The sequence below is a fragment of the Phasianus colchicus genome, chromosome 8 (genome assembly GCF_987193195.1).
Source record: "Phasianus colchicus chromosome 8, bPhaCol1.hap1.1, whole genome shotgun sequence".
Classification (NCBI taxonomy): domain Eukaryota; kingdom Metazoa; phylum Chordata; class Aves; order Galliformes; family Phasianidae; genus Phasianus; species Phasianus colchicus.
The window spans coordinates 14946947-14963391 of NC_143443.1; the positions used below are offsets into that span (position 1 = coordinate 14946947).

Sequence of the window (16445 nt, forward strand, 5' to 3'; positions counted from 1 at the left end):
CTGAGCACCGTCTCTGTAAAGAGCTACCGTCTGCAGCGACACTTTGGATTCCCTTCCCTTTGACGACCTGGACTTGCTTTCCGCATGCAGAGCAACGCGTTAATTTGGAGCACGAACTCGCCTTGGAAGAGATGTGTGCTGCTGGTAAAGCATGTGCATGCAGACACGTCCACGGTGCTGTCTTTATGCCCACAGAACACAGGGAAATTTGCGTGGAGAACAGAACTGCCTCTGGAATTACCAGGAATACGCATCAAAGAGGTTCTCCCAAGGCATGAGAGTTTGCTCAATAAAATAGAGAAACGATGGCAGGCTGCGGTTGATTGGGTAGAATGGGGAAATCCAAGGCTTTCTGTAAGAATTCTTAGACTTCTGAAGACACTTAGTTTTCTCAAGCTTGGCTCCCAAATCCTATTAGTCACCTACCTACCTCTTTAGCTGCCTAAGCACCTTTAAAAATCTGGCTCTTTATTGCTAATAGAGTATAACTCACTCTTGCTGAAAAGTAGAAGCATGCTGAGAGGGGAAATAAGTTGCAGGAGGATATGTATTCTACACTGCAAACCACTTTCTACGGTTTATTCACCAACACAGCAGAAACTAATACTGTACTTGCTGCTCTGCCTCATCATATCAACAGAATACATTCCTGCTACAACTGTGGCATCACCCTTTTCCTAAAGCCATTTCCCCCTTTGCACTGACCATTGGACAGAAAACAATGAGCAAAGACCCCAGGGGAAGGAAAAAAACAAACAAACAAACAAACAAAAAAAAAAGACATTGCACACTCTGTTATTTTAATGCATACATTAAAATGAGAAATGGGCCAACATGCAGAAAATCAAAACACAATCAGTGAACAAACCACTCCATTACTTTGTATAAATCTAATTTTCCTTAAATAGTCCAAGAAACGGAAGAATCAAACCCTTCATCCACAGCAAATAATCAGATAGTACACTGATGAATAAAAGTTCTGTTTCTCTATGTAAGAGTTTTCCATCAAGGCATACTTACTAGTTCAGGTCATCACTCAGCATGCTTCAAACAATCAATGCCTGTGTTTATTTATTAGATCATGTAGCAAATAACACATGCCAAGGAAAACAAGTGCTATGTGAACTGTAAATTTAAACAAAGCAATACAGTCTACTCTTCTTCTCTATCTACCTCTTTTTATCTCTTCTTTAGTTACAAGCATGTGATTCCCATCAGAATCCCACATAACTCAAAGCACAAAGTGGCCTCCTGCTATAGGCAGCTGTATTTGTCTTAATGGAGTAAATTCAGTTCAATACCACACTCCTGTAAAATTGGAATAACTATACTGAAAACAATTTAGCACATCATTATCCATATTATTAGTATTAATTTTAGTAGAGTGCTAGCTGTCACTGTAGAGAGATCTCTGAAGAAAAAAACCCTGCCTGAGTAGTTTACTGCATAGCACAGACAAATAATAAGTCTGTTTTTTCCACCTTCTTACATTGCCAATTGCATTAACCTGCCATTGATCCTCCTACTTACTAGGCAAGACCTTGTCTACAGGGAGAAGTTGCAGGTCCCGCTCCCTAAACTAGGTGACTTAAATTGACTTTATCATCTTTTCAATCAGTTTAGCTGAATTTTGTAAATTACAAAAACAATTTAAGGAGGTGGCAAACTGTTTTAAGTGCACCTGGCTTATAATCATTCTTTTTAAAACCAGTTAAACATTTTCTTGTATAGACATGGCCTAGATTATTATCTGTTATGGATAAAATAACATATTCAGATCCTATGGTGTGTAACAAACAAGGGGTGCTACTAGCCTCTTCTACTGTACAGGAAGGGAAAAATACAAACTGTACAGCAGAGGAGGCAGATTACTGCCTTGTTGTGACCCTAGACTTTGAAAACTTACGTCTCGAACGTGCTAACTCTGCTGCCAACTTCCTAAATGACAACGGGCAAATTTCTCTGTTTGTTTGTTTGTTAGTTTGTTTGGAGATCGTAGTTGTGTTCTGTAATTTCTACCACCAGCACCTCATTTTCAGAAGGAAAACTCGCAGCTGCAGCTGTCTACCACTGGAGAAGTACTTTGTAACATATAATCTGAAATTGCAACTAAGTTATAACATCATCTTAGGTTTCAAGTACAGCAGTCAATGTGCTTATTAGTTGCTGCCTCATGTTATTATGAATCTAAAATACATTACACTGTTACATAAACACAGTGGGTATTTTTAGTTGCTGAGCCTGCTGATCATCAGCCTCATTTTTTAGCATGGATTCTGGATCACTAAGAAATGGCCTCTGGTTTTAGAATGCCTATTGGGCCAAGGTGATTTCTCTATCCCAGTTCCTCATAACCTCTCCATGGTCATGCAGGTAAAACCACAGTGTGATACATGGTGTGTACTCACTGTATCCTCTCTTGAGCAGAGGAACACACACCTCTAATGGATGAAATACTGGTTTTTACAGGTGGAGGAGCCATTGAACCAGTTTCTTTTTCTTCAAACCACTGAACCAGTTTCTCCACAGCTGAGATACAGGCCCACAGAGAGGAAAATAGACATATAGTCTTATATAGTCAAAGTAGGCTAGCCACTTATCCACCATCAGTCTCTTTCATTATCTTTCCAGTTCATTCCTGGCATTGTGTGGATTCCACACAACTCTCCACTATATCAGTCACAATGCTGATGGATCAAATGCTGATCATCAACGTCATTTTACATCAAAGATTCCAGATCATTAAGAAGCTGCCTCTCATTTTACAGTGTATTTTTTCACCATACAATCTGTATTTATTCGTTTGAGCATCACAGAAAGCTAACTTCATCAGTCCAGGCCCTGTACAACCTGAGTCATCGGAATGTTTTCTTTAGCTTTGATAGAGCTGCCTACATGAGTAAGGCTTTAAAGGACTAAATTTACACTTAGAGAATATATTTTTATTGGTGGTTGCTTAGAAGCTGAAAGTTTTGTGTGGAATCTTTGTTCAGATTGAAATAATTTATAGCAGTGGAGCTTTGCTGACCTTTGATTTTTTTTTTTTTTTTTTTTTTTTTTGCAGTTTATATATACACAAAATATTTTTAAAAAATCACTTTTTATTTAAACTATCAGGGTTTCACCACACAGTTAGAAGCAGAAACAGGCAGTTATGTATGGGCTGTTCAAATATGGTTTGCCTACTTTTTCAGAAATGTATTGCCTAAAACTTCAGTAGCGCTCAACATGAGTTAATACAGGAAAAAAAAAATAATATTATCTCTTTTTTTTAATGTCATTTTTCTTCTATATATAATTTCACATATGTAAATTAAACTTTGAGCAGACCTATTCCTTGACAAAAGAGCACTGGATAAAATAAAAGAATAAAATCATGCCAATATTATAAAATCTAGCCCCTAAACAACTGGGAAACAGTGTATTGGCAGCATGGTACATACCTAACAGATGCTTTTCTATGTTCTTCACACAGTGACAGAACTTAAATTTTAGCAGTTGTGAACCTAAACTGCATATAAGGAATGGTTTTGAAATTTCATTTGGTTAAAATAATTAGCTAATATATACCAGTAAATTTAGCATTGCACCCAGAATCAAACAAATCATACTATTTTTATATAAAGCCTACACATAAAAGTTTTTCATCTAAAAAAGTATGTCAAAGGCTTTATGAGCCTAAAAGTTCCTAAAGCTTTTCAGATCAAGCTAACCCAGCAGAACTGTTTTCTATCTTACAGCACATTATGTATGCCTGCATATCCATGTACACAGTCATCTTGTATTTCAAAGTCAACAACCCACTGTCTTCTAAAACAGCCTAGAATTTCACCAAACAATATGGCACACTGTGAACATTCTACATTTTCTTGTTGCTTTTTCATTTCAACAACAACAACAACAACAACTTAGCCAACTCACAGAATTCTCCCCCTCTGACCATCAGAAATCTTGACTCGGTCTTTGCCCATATAACTCATTTGTTGACATTTGCAAAGAAAATGTTGGCTCAAAAAAACTTGTTAGTATGTTTCCAAAGGAATACAATGCTTAATACAAAATGGATCAATTTAACTTGAAGAGATTAACTGTACTGCAGACATTTTTATCCATGTTACCAAAGGAAGGGGAACGTTTTATTCACACATATCTTTACTTAGAACTGTTTTTAATGCCAAATAGTTAAAGGGGATGTTTAATGTTCAAACTAATAGATTGAGATGTCACCCAGGAAAGAGCATTATTAGCACACACTGCTATGAAACAAACAAGGAAAAAATGAACATGATGGAACAAAGACAAAACATGACAAAGAACATAGATTAATCTCATTGACAGAGACAAGAAGAAAAACAGTAGTGATGACTTCATTTTCTACTTCTATTCTGAAGTGCTGGAAATTAGGTTTTTCTTTTCCTATCTCCAGCCTATTCTTATATTCACACTTAAAGCCATTTAACAGGTAATGATAACTTAAAAGGATTTGAAGAGAAAGTTACACGTGCACATACACTCAATACATGCATGCAACTTAGCTTGAACTATATTAGTATAACAGTATGACGCAGTTCCATAAAACTCAAAGATAAGTACATCCACATTCTTTTTTTTTTTTTTTTCCTCTGTCACTGAATTAAAATGATGATGATAGAGAAATAAGAGTGTGTGGTTTTTTTTTTTTCTTCTCTCTCTCAGAAGTGAATATCCATAGGAGTTTCAGACATGTGCTATCTTACAGCAGCAGTGTGGTATGAGCACAGTGAGGAAACAGTGACCGTGAACAAACACAGCTCTGACAGGAGTTTGCTCACTATTTTATTGCAAAGATACCTTGAAGTTCGGCATCTCCTGACTTCTTTAGAGAGCTTCACTTTGTAACCTAATTAGTATTCTTGAAAGGTAAATTTGCATGTAGGCATTATAATTCACTATACTATAAGGTAAGAATTTTCAAAACACAGAACAACCTAAAAGCTTTGAACACAGATGGAAAAAAAAAACATTCATGAAAATTTTTACCTATTAATCTGGTTTCCAATGAGGATAATAGCAGTTTCGTCTGCCATGGTACAGCCCAAATATAATTAAAATCCATTATGTCACATTATATATCACAGTGTAGTTTTTAGGCTAGAATTTCATCCAATAAGTACATGTTGAACAACTAAAACAAAGCAACAATTAATTGCACAATTCTCCCTTCTTTCTATCCTACAGAAAGAAAGGAAAGGAACAAGGAGAACAAGGCAAAGAAAGGCTGATTTATTTGTATAAGAATCTGTGTTATCTGTGGTCAGCTAGAACTTGATTTACATGTCCAAAGATGGAGGTTGATGCCCCAGCTGTATACAATACCCTGTCTCGGTTTGGCCTGTTCAGTGTAAAGGTACAGTGCTATTATAAGATAAAAAATATTATTCCTGGACAGGAAAAGAAGTGTAGCACCATCATTCTGTTGCTCCCAGTGGACAGTACTTGCAAGCAAAAGGACATTCCAGGTTGAAGGGTAGTTATTCTCTATGTGTCCCACCTGGAGTATATAGCACACCAAGAGCAAACGCTGACAAGGGACAACGACAAGCTCTGTGGATTATTGCAGGATTTTGATATATTGCCAAAACTAGATACATATGAGAACCAAAGACAAGAAATAAGGTTTTTTAATGGCTTGTAATTCATACAGTCTGAATGTTTGGTTTTGGTTTTTTTCTTTTGGTTTCATAAAGCCAACAAAGGGGTGCCAGGATTATCTTCCTGTCAAGTTTCAAAGGCCTGCTGTTAGCTATGGAGGCACAGAACACTTCACAAAAGATCATAAGCATTTTCCTACTGGAATTATTTGGTAATGTTCATTTGGAAGTTATTGCTACTGCTTCTCCTGTAATTGTATGTTGCACACACACACAGAGGTGAATTTTTCAAAGCTCAAGATGATTGACTCCCAGCAAACACGAAGTGCTGTTCTTCACTACAGTCTATTATGTGCACATGAATTCAGAATCTCTGGCTACGCTGTGATGGGGAAGCAAACTGTAATACAGAAGCAATTGTCCATACTTGTACATCAGTTTTTGCTTGCTTATAAGAAAGCAACAATCAGAGATGAGCAAGAAAGAGGACTAAAGCTATGATAAAGACTAACTTGAGGCCACTGTACATTGCAGTCGCATTATAAATCACAGATTTGAAGTTTTAAAAGTTACTTGAGGTGTCTTTGTGTTCCAGACCTTCAACACAATATCTGGGGCAGAGACTGCCTGCCGTACAAAGACAAAATTATTTCCAGAAATGCTTGTAGACAAAAATTAAAGAACAAAGGAAGTGGTTGTAGAGGCTGGAGGAGGTTGGAGCTGGGATGACCTCTCTTGTTCTAGGGTCCTGGTAGTTCACTGTGGAGCTGACATACCAAGCCTTCAGGAGAGCTGGGATTTTTGCTTTTGTTATTATTTTTCATCTGATCCTACAGAGACAAGATCTCAACTTATTTTGCCAACATCACTATATAATAAGAGAAACCTGGATATAAAAGGGCATCTACTATTCAAAAGACATGTTGGAAGAGGTTCTATGCCTGTTTTACCCTGGAAAAAAAAAAAAAAAAAAAAAAATGTTGTGTGGCCAGGAAGGATCTTGAGCCAAGGTGTGAAAGTTCCCAATGTTAGGAAGCAGGCTTCTTTCCCGCTTTGCATCTATGTACATGTCTCTGTTTATTATTATTTTTTTAAACACATTTTTGAGCTGGTTATATTGACAAAGCTAATGACTAGAACTCTTTTACCCTTCACTTTTTCTAACAATTCACTGTGTGGAAACCACAGCTTTCCACATAGATAACAGATGTGTGATTCTACTACTGAAAAGAGACCACAAAGCAGGTATGTTGTCCAATCAGAAGTCAACACAGAACAGATCAGTATGGAATAGCTTCTATATATGAAAGAACAAAGGTTTTACCTCTATTTTGTCCAATTCCGAAACCAGTTGCTATTGTTCTTTATATCTTGAGTACAAGATATTTCCAAAGAAATGTATGGAAGTTGCTAACAATGTGGATGACTACAAAAGAACAGAACTCACACAAAAGGCAGTCATCAAACAACACAAAAGTCATCAACAATATCTTCTGCAGTTTGTTAAGCAGCAACTTTTCCCATTACTCATTACTTTCATCCACCCTTCCTTCTGGGTGAGGAGGGTTAAGTACAGCTCAGTTAACGTTAATTCTGCATCATCTGGAGACGTCACAGGGAAGAGAACATGCTGATGCATGATGCAAGATGGAGGAGCTGAAAATTGAAAATTACAGAAGCATGTTTTCCACAAGCAGTATACTGTCAAATAATATAGAGAGATACTTATAAATCTGGCAAGAAAGCAGGCTTTTTATCTCTTGGAAATAAAAGAAAATGCAAGGGAAATTTGGACGGTTTAGTTTAATTGCCTCTTCTTGAACCTTCTTGCTGGTGTCTTTTACTCTCTTCTTCTACACGCTGCATGCAAATACACTAACACAGTCATTCTTCAAATCCCATAACATGCATAATCCCTTTTCCTAGGAGATACGAAGTAGAAAGATAACTTAACTGTAGCCTGTGGATTCTGTCTGGTTCTCCAGAATATTTTTGTCCCAAGTTCTCTGGTCCTGTGTCTAGCACAATTCAATCTAACAATATTCAGTCCCTCTAGAACCAGAAAGTCATGTATAAGCTAGTAGAAGTACAACAGAGACCAGTCAGATTATAACTTGGACTCCATTCTTACAAAAGTATCTGAAAACACGTTGATATTTGGTCACAGTGCTGGCATCCTCCCTGCAATCACAAGAGGAGAACATAGAGCTGCAAATTACTATTGCTTTTGGTGGACTGTTAATAATATAATAAAAAGCTTTTCTTGCTTAGGTTTCTTGCTGGAATCCCAATCAGATGAGTAAAGCTTAAAAGTTACAATCAGCTGATGATTTTGGATAGCATAATACTAATTAGGAACAAAGTATTTCAGTCCCAGCAGAGAGATGTCCATATAACAAAATCCGCATAGAAACATATAGCAGAATTTACATAGTTGATTTTATGGTCATAAAGAGTAAAACCGCTTGAAATTCTCTCAGGCTTTTTCTCCAGATCAGACCTTGATCTGGAGAAAGTTATACTACAAGGGCTTCAGTTTCAAAGTTGATAATTAAATATTTTAATACCATGAACTTACAACAGAAAAAAAAAAAAAACAGCATATGGTTCTGTTTTGTGGTTGTTCATTTTAATAAAGGTTTTTCTAGTGCATCTGGGTGACATAATAGCTCATGTGATTATCCAGTGAGTTAAATTACTGTGCTACTTTTGGCTCACTTACTAAAGATTCTGTACCTTGTTAGGACAACACTGAGTGAATTCTGTTAGAAAAAGTGAAGGCTAAAAGGGATCTAGTCGTGGATGACGCCATCTTAAATATTTGGTCACAGTAATACTACAAAAATCTTAATACCGAGTCAAACAAAATATTTCAAGTTAAAATATTATTATCCACAAAACTTTTGTAAATTAATTGCTTCCCCCTTCCCTGCCAACCCCCCCAAGAAAAACAAATGAAAAATTTGTTTGTTTTTGGTGGAGTCGCTCGATTTATGTGACTGAACCCAGGAAAAGGGAAGCTGTCATGAATATCGTCATGGATCAGAACCGCAGGACAGAGGAATAAAACAGCTTGCAAAAGAATGAGCTGTTAGAGAACTGGCGCTAACCAACAAAAACCACTTTATTCTCAGTTCAAAACTCTTGAGAAATATGCGCAGCTAATTCTTACGATGAAGGGATAAAAACATACAGAGTCACCAGCCAAGTTTCTGGCATTTTTTCCCAGTTTGTCATCTGCCTTAGAATTCCCTACCAAAACAGAAAAACAGCTATTAGACTGTAACTTTATACCTTCTACTTGAAGATGACTATTTATAAATATTTTTCAAACCACTAACCAGTGAGTTACAGAATCTACAAAATTTCACAGGCTTGAGAACCACGTGCTAAAGATGAAGTTAAGCAGTAGCAATCATGGATAGCCATAAGTTGTGCCTAATGGCTTGCTTAACCTTATGTCAATTCATTAACCACCTATTAAAATATATATGGATAATTTACCAACCATTTTAGGAATTAAAACCTCAGTTTTAACCTATTTTAATTTCCTTTCCTCAAGTACATACCCTCTGGCCCACATGCTACTGGCAATATCCAGTGGGTAGAGGTTTCCCCCAGCCTGATGGCTCTCTGGCACAACAGGCATGCCACTGCAGCCACGTAAACTCACTTGCAGTCTCACTTGCCCTTTAGGTAGAGTAGCCAGGACACAGGAAGTGGACCTCTTGTGCAAAATCCTGACTATCTGGGATCTAATGGCTAACCTGGATCCTTTTCTCCTTTTTCCTTGATCTTCTACTTAAACCTAACTTAGATATTGGGTTGGAAAAAAAAAAAAAAAATCACATTGAACTCCTCATGAAGTGAAGAAAAAAAAAATACCGCTAATGAAATAACTTACTTAATGGGTGCAGCAATATGGCATTATTCCGTATGTTAAATTGAATTTAAAAGTTAATAAAAGCTTAAGTTCAGTTCTTCCTTAATTTTTCGCTTTGAAAAAATGCGAAATGTTAACGAAACTACAGAACTGTCCATACTGTCACAAACTGAAAGAAGTTCGGATTATAAGAGAATCACACATTGGAAAATATTTTGTTACTGAGAAGTTCGAGGTTATCCGTTATATAGTGCTTATTAAAAATAGTTTTGTTTAAGCAGAGAAGCAAACAGCAAAACATTCACTGAGAACTAAATAAGTAAGTGAACAGTAAGAAGACTTTGACAAGTCTACTGAAAGATTTTAGAGATTCAATTTTAAGCGTACAGGAATATACACATTTTCTTCATACAGGCCCATAAACTCACACACTGAAAATAACATTTTCAAAGTTTAATCTAGAGGGAAATTTTATTGGTGTTCATCTTTTGCTTCTTGTGAATGGAAATGCACATTAATTTCCTTCTTCTTTTACTGCCTGTTTTGAATTCTGAAAATTCAAAGTATTCACTATTCAGTATCATAATTTGTCTTTCAGTGGAAAGATTATAAGTAAATGTGTTTGTAGAAATTGTTCATAATGATTGGTTCTTAGTGTTATTTATATTGGTTATTTTAAAGTATAAAGGAAGTCATACCTAACATTTCTGAAGTGTCATTTGCCTGAAAATTTCACGACATTTTACATCTATTAATCAATTAAGCCTTACTATACCTATCTCAGCTAGGCATGAATATTCCAATTTTACAGCTAGTTACACTGAAAATAGCTCAAAAGGTTAGCTGTCTTGCTAATACTCAAGAAGGGGGATAAAACCTAGGAATTGCAATTGCTGTTCCACGTATAATAAAAAGTGAAATGCCTTTTCCCTCTTGAAGAGTGGGAAAGGCAAAATTAATAGAGAGAAGTTCAAGCTTTTACAGAATTTTTACCTCTTCTTGTTAAACAAAATATTTTGTTACAAACCTGTTGAAGATATAAGAATACGTATACGTTTGAGAGGTTCCTATGAGAAGTTCCCCAGGCTGTACTCCCCTAGACCAAGGGAAAAGTAGTTGTATAGAAATGTACTCTGTACCCACCTCACCATCCAAGAAAGATCAAGCGAACTTCAGTTTTGGAGAAGTTTCTTCAGCTGGCTACCTCAGAACACGCTGAGGCCACCTTATGCTTGCTTAAGTACTAAAAATGAAGCTATTCAATGACGTAGCTGTACAGTACCATGTCATGTTGATTCTGGCAAACCTGTTGGTCCATTGCTACTAGAATTTTTTTTTTTTTCAATTTTCTATGCTAGATTTAATATGAAAGTTGGAGAAAAATCATCCTGCTTACCCTGTTTCTGAATTATTGTAGACTGTCACTGATTAAAAAATAAAACCGATGTATTTCCAGGTTCATGTCCCAAATATACTAGTAATCACTACTAGGTAACTTTCCTATATGTTTTCAAGACTAAGACAATGAATTCAAAATTGGCTTGTTTAAACGTGCATTTTTATTTTTACCTTGAATTATAATCCTTTATTTCTTTGAATTCTTCAATTTGATTTTTTAAAAAATACACACTACAGGATTCTTAGTTTTTATCAGACTACATGTGTTTTTTACACATGAAGGAGAAACGTTCTGCTTTGTTATACTGTGCTTGGTTTTGTACTGCCACTCCTCTCAGAGTGCTCAGTGACAAATCACTGTCCTTTGGCATTCTCTCTGTTGCAGACTTTGCACCAAATGAGACAGGGATCACACAGAGGTGATACTGTTTGATCTTGATGTTCTATCATCATCAAGACTGTCACCACGTCTATGCGCTAAACAGAGTGAATCAAGATTGCAGAGGCAACCTCTGTTCTGGCACTTCCTCATTTTTCCATGCCTGACTTAGCATGCTTAATGTTCTTTTCATTTACAGTCACTATAATTGTCATTGAGGTTCTGAGCCAGATACTTTGAGTACATCTATAACGCCCTTCTACCAGGGAGAAAACCCTAGCTGCAAGTCCTATGTGTATGTCAGATGGGCTGATCTCCAGACTGTCTCCAAAACCATCCTTTCCTATCTCCAGCCAGAGGATACCCTAGTGCTCTGCATATATGCCATAATCAGTTAACCAATGCTTCATGCCTAGCGAGGCGAAAGCCTTACACGCTGTAAAAGCAGTGTGTACCCAACGTAATCAGTTAATTGCTTAGTGGCAGATCCCCATGTTCCAGCAGCCCACTAGAGGACACTTAGAGGATGATCATAAACCATGGTGGTGTCTGGTAGTTCCAGCTTCTTCAAGATGGAAAACTGGTTTGGCATAGAGGAGGTCTGTAGCATCAGACTTTTACCCCTGCATTCTCTCTACCTGCTACAGGTTCCTAAGTTCATGAAGACCTTCACCTGCCCAAAACAAAGCTCCCACACCAGGCTGCTTAACTTGAAGCATGCAAAAGAGTTAAACTGTTTTTATGCACATTTCTGTAACATAAGATACTTTCAGCATTTCAGGTAGAATAAAAGCACTTAAGTTAGTTCACCAATTTGCATAAGTAAAGTAGATTAAATTATATTAAAAAGGTATTATGACCAAAATGTTATTATTAGAAACCAACGCTTTGAAAACAATACCTACTGAAAAATGTTTTTGTCTACTTTTATAAATTATCCAAACGTTGTTTCCCATCCATTACTGACAGAAATACCTGAGTGATATGCATTATGCATTAAATATTTTTATAATAATTCAGAACTATTTGTACTAAACAGTGATAGCAGACATTCATTTAAGGTTTAGAAATGTTAAAGCTGATAGCACATACCATAGCTATCAGAATATCATAGATTAGATTGTGGTAGATATCTTCAGGCAATTTTATTTATGCGGAGTGGAAGGATGGAAAACTAAACATTTTTAATCAAAAAAAAAAATCTGCTCATGATTTGACCTAAACTGATAAAAGTCAAGACATTCATATCTGAACTTGTCACTAAAGGTGAACTAAAAATCTTTAGCAGCAAAGGGCAAAGAATCAAAAGCAGCAAAAAAAAAGAAAGCAGGCATAAAAATTTCCTAGCACTTCCTATTTAGGAAATGAAACATGCAGCAGGTAGCTAGTATCTTCTTTGGCTGGATGTCAAACAAACCTGTATTGACAGTGTTACCACACACTGGCTTTCAGGTAACCTGCGTGAAGAATTAGTGGGCGTCTCTGTTACGGAAATCCAGTCACACAACTGGTATTTCTGCAGAATCAACAGAGAGGATGTGAATGAACTGTTCTCTAATTATTCTGGCAAGGCAGGGGAGGACATTCTGCACTTCATTCTCTGGTGTCATCAGTCTGACGTCTTTATAACCATTAAATTAATTTTCACTACCTCAGGAGTCTGTTTCGGTTCTTAATCTTGCAAGGATGAAATTCACCCTGCCTTACAAGGTCTGAAAAAGGTCCCAGTGCAACAGATCCATGTTGATATCTTAGTGCTTATGCTGAGGACAGATAGTTGGATGAATCTGTGGAGACTGCCTTATCCTTTTTTTCTCCCCCATTATATTCCACAAGAAAGAGTACCTAGGCCTTCTAGGAAGATGTAGGAGTATTAGAGATAAACATTTGATCTGTCTGGAGAGACACGCAGGCAAGATTGTGTAAAAGATACCAAACCACCTATAAGCCAAACATTATTCCAAAAGGTAATACTTTTTTTTTTTTTTTTTTTTAAACTTTCTTTTTTTTCAGTCTATATATTATAAACATAAATATAACCAACCCAGGTTAGGATATCTTGGCATCCCAAGTTACTGTTCACAGTAAAAATGTTATTGCTTTCATTACACCAGCATAAATATATAAATAAAACTACAATATTGCCACAGGAGAGAACCATATTTCCTTTCAGCACTCTTCTCCTTGGTTACACTAGATTGCACACCCAGAAGCCACCTGAACTAATCTTGTCCTTTACTACCGCAAGTAACTGGGATTTTTCACACCATCTGAATCACAAAAATTTAAAATATTGGACCAAAAAAAAAAAAATCAAGGTCAGCTAATTTTCATAACCACAGCTGAGCCTCAAGCCAACCATTTTTCATCATTCTTGTTCCACAAGCAATTTTAAGTGGTACCTTGAAAGAAGCAGATAGTTCTGGCCAAGAATAGCTTCTACTTCCACTGTAAAGAGCCTGTCAGAGATCCACAGTTGTTTATATGAATGCTGTAGTTATTAATATAGTCTTTAAAAAAATCCCATCTACTCCTGCTAGCTTTCATGATGAAGGAAAAACAGGCTTGGATTCTTATTTTTTTTCTCCTCTGGGTTAGTAATACAATTCATTATTAATGATAACAGACACAAATAGATGCTAATAGACCAGGAAAACTGAATCGTCTCTGTGATATTTTAAATTGGGCCATAGCGTTTACTGTACTCCTTAGATGCCATAATTTGGGTCCAGCCACTCTTCTTTCTCATTAACGTACTTTGATATTAAAAACCTAAACTACCTATAAAAGCATCCTACTTAAATTTGGTCTTCCCACTGAGATGGTGATAAAAACGTGGGAATGAAACAATGGGAGATTACTGAACCAAAACAGCTGCTTACCACAGTCCAATTCTGTTCATGTAGTAGTTAATGAGAAAATGTTGCCTTTTAGTCCAAGGAGAGAAGAAGCAAGCCCTAACTGAAGTAGCCACAATGCTATTATATTATCTCTGTCTTAAAGCTAGTCAACCGAAGAATACTCTTACACAGTGTTAATAAATTACATTTCAAAAATGGTGTTTCACTAATTGATTTTACCCTTGTATATTAATAACATTCAAACAAGACCACCAAAGCTATATAATAATGCCATTTGTACCTCTGTCGTACTAACATGGGGATTGTTCATGATTTCAAGGTCACAGGTTAAAAAAAAAAAAAACATCAACACATAAATCTAACAGAAAACCACAAGAACTCAAATATTATAGAAATGTGGGGCATTTAGCACTCAAAGGACCAAAGACACACCATCATCACATGCATATGTTGGTTATATTACATCATTCCATGAATTTGAAAAATTGATGAAGGACTGAGAAACCTGGGAGGAGGTTTTTTCCTGGTCAGTGAGTAGCACAAAACATGGCAGTGCTGCTGCTAGCCTTACATGAAATACCATTATTTAATTCTGACAAGAGAGCACGGCACTCTAAATGATCCCCTTGATTCGACCACTCTGTTACGCAGCAAGACATGGCACATTACGTTGCAGTATTTCCATAGGGAATATGAAGTTAAGCTCTAAGCTTTGTTATGCCGTGGTAATATGTTAAAGCATTTACTATTTTATCCTCATTAAAACTCATAGTGATTGATAACTAAATAGCAGGACTCCACTTTTCAGATTAAACAAAAAGCCACACAATAAAGCTGCACACTTAATGGTAAGCCTAGAATTGGAATGTAAGAGTTGCTAACTCTGTCTGGTCTCTGTTCTTCCGTGGCCACAATTTAATAAGTTTACTTGAACAGACCACTTATTTACTGTAAGGACTTGTGACCTTGGCCAGGCTCCTGTTGCCTTTAATCTCTGCTCCTGACACTAAAGGTACATTTATCAGAGCTGGGAGTACCTGAATGAAGCTGGTCAGGAAACAAACTCTTCACACTCCCATACTTCAACCTTGCTTTGTCATCCATTGAGCATTTGAACTTTCCATGAATGAAAAAGAAACAAGGAAAAAAAGAAAAAAAAAATACATTTCAGATGGGAAATAAATGACTTGAAGGGTAACCCTCTGATCAGCTAAAGAAAAACAAAAAAGCAATTAGATGAAGCTGGCTGTGGCCTTTGTGCTTTTTCCTCTTAATCTCCTTCAAATCTTTTAACTTTTGGGGAAACAAGCAGCCTTCACAAAGAGGGCTACTTCTAGTCCCCTTTTACAATGCAAAGTTCACTCGCTCTCTCATATTCCAAAAACCTGCCAGAGAAAACACAGCGTATGCAAAAACCACACAAATACATGGAACTTCAAAGAACAATTTGTCACAGTGCAGCCCTTCCTTGGGCAGTGAGAGCTCTGACCAAAAATAAAAGCTGCTACAGACACTTGACTGCTGTCTCGTGACCTTTGTTTTTTTTTTTTTTTAAACGTGGGAAACTTCGTAAGCAGATTTAGTAACATCATGAAAGTCCTCATCCTTCAGACATTTTGTAGGCTTTTAAACTCACCTTCTGGCTAAATCGTTTTGTCTCATGTTTCCTAACATGCAGCATTGTTTTTCTCCCTTTCCTTTTCTCTCCCCACCACACAGGTAAGCCACGCAGACAACAGCAAGCAAGGAGGTGAGATTCCAGTTAGAATGATGTAATGCTGAAAATTAAATTTACACACAACTGTTCAGAGTCTGGGTCACAGCTGGGTCACCTCTTCAAGTGGGAGGCAATCCAGCAAGGAGCACAGGATAATGATTTCTCTATGCTGAGGCCCATTTCATGAAATATAGCACAAGGCTCTACCTCGATATCTGAATCTAATCTGATTCAATGTGTGTAACTATCAGGACCAGTAAGGGGTTATATCATTTCGCTATATGCTGTGCTATGTCTCCTTTTCCTTCAAACCTACTCACATCCAGATACGAGCTTTCCAATATCTGAACTCTTACCCAGAGATAGTGGGTTAGATAAGGACTGGTTGGCTGGGGCTTTTTACTGAACATAACACATTACTTAGAGATAAAGGAGGAAAGAAAGCCACACACACCACCAACAACAACAACTCTAAAATACTTGCTTGTTTCTTGAACAAAGAGAGGGCTATCCTAGGTGCTCCTGGGCAGCATCCTACAGACAAGGCTATTCTTTCCCAGCTTTATTTGCCCAGAGC

General features: G+C 36.9%; 1 long non-coding RNA gene across 2 annotated transcripts; it reads right to left on the reverse strand.

The window, feature by feature from the left end:
* Positions 1-6631: 6631 nt before the first annotated feature.
* LOC149917027 (uncharacterized) lies at positions 6632-16438 on the reverse strand. 2 transcript variants are annotated; one of them, XR_016468539.1, is made up of 3 exons: positions 16353-16438; positions 15788-15929; positions 6632-7286 (listed from the first exon to the last, which is right to left on the reverse strand). It is a non-coding gene; the product is annotated as an uncharacterized LOC149917027 (long non-coding RNA). The 2 variants fall into 2 exon arrangements; XR_016468538.1 differs by having other exon boundaries at positions 6632-7811.
* Positions 16439-16445: the final 7 nt, after the last annotated feature.